The following is a 1,268-nucleotide window of genomic DNA, read 5'->3' on the forward strand; positions in this document are numbered from 1 at the left end:
ACGCTGTTGAATTGATATAAATGTCGGCCATAAGCCCAGCAAGATGGCAGCTCATGGCCAGGCAACACGGTTGTTCATAAATCTTCCCATTAAATTCAAAATAATTGTACTTGAGCGTTATACGTAAAAGCGTCATCTTCTCATTGGTTTCCTGCGCTGTTATTTTCTTATGATACCGTAGTTTTGGTTCTATGATATCGAGCGTGATGTCAACTGGGACATTGGAACTATGTCGAACGACACTAACTTAGTCATAGAAGAGCATGAGATAGTTTTAAGCCTCTCTACTAACTCCCAGGAATTTTTTCTCAAGTAAACGTGTTCGAACACATACACTTCCTTTAACTTATTTTGCAGAAAACCAGCTAATTGATGATGCGCACTAAGGGAACTGTCGACAATCGGACGAATCGGACAGTCCTTTTGTTGTGTCTAGACCATACACCCCAGACACAATGCTGTAGCCGATAGGGCACGCAAGGCTAACGCAGACGGGCGTGAAGTCTGGAACATGAGACTTATAAATGCACTAAAGAAAAATACGTAGCTTTTTTAATACTTAACTTTATTCTCTTGTTGGAATACATCTCTCCTGCATACTCGTAAGCTATTGGCACTGATACAAATGGCGCCTTGCTAGGTGGTCGCCATTTAACTTAGCAGAGGGCTATTCTACTGTCTATCTCTCGGCAAATGAGAGCAAGGCTTAGCACGTCCAATCGCTAGCTATGTTGTCCGTACAACTGGGGACGAGGTCTCCTCAGTCTCTCGAGACCTGCCTTGTGGTGGCGCTAGGTTTGCGATCCCACAGTGGCGACACGCGGGTCCGACATGTACTACAGGACCGCGGCCGATTTAAGTTACCACCTAGCAAGTGTGGTGTCTAGCGGTGACACCACATTCCTCCCCCGCAAATCGGCGAACGGTCGTGAGATAAGGCTTCCGCCCGCCGTGGGGAGGACCGCATGTTGACGTATGCGATGAGGTGGGGAGCCTAACAACAGGCGAGGCTGTGCCACCCGCACCCGGCCATTCGGTCCGAGGGGAGCTAGGAAACGCCTGAAAAACCTAGTCCAGGGTGCACGTCAACATGCGGTGTATGCGCACGTAATGAGACAGGAGGGGCCGAAGGGTCGACCTCCATTGCGTCGGGGAATCCGACGCGCGATGACGACATCTGGTCCGGAGCGGGCAAGAGGTCCATGGCGGAGGACGGCTGGTCACGGGAAGCGAGCGGCGGCGCGTGACCCTGGGAGGCGCCGGGCGGT

Source organism: Schistocerca nitens, chromosome 1, assembly GCF_023898315.1.
Source record: "Schistocerca nitens isolate TAMUIC-IGC-003100 chromosome 1, iqSchNite1.1, whole genome shotgun sequence".
NCBI classification, from domain to species: Eukaryota; Metazoa; Arthropoda; class Insecta; order Orthoptera; family Acrididae; genus Schistocerca; species Schistocerca nitens.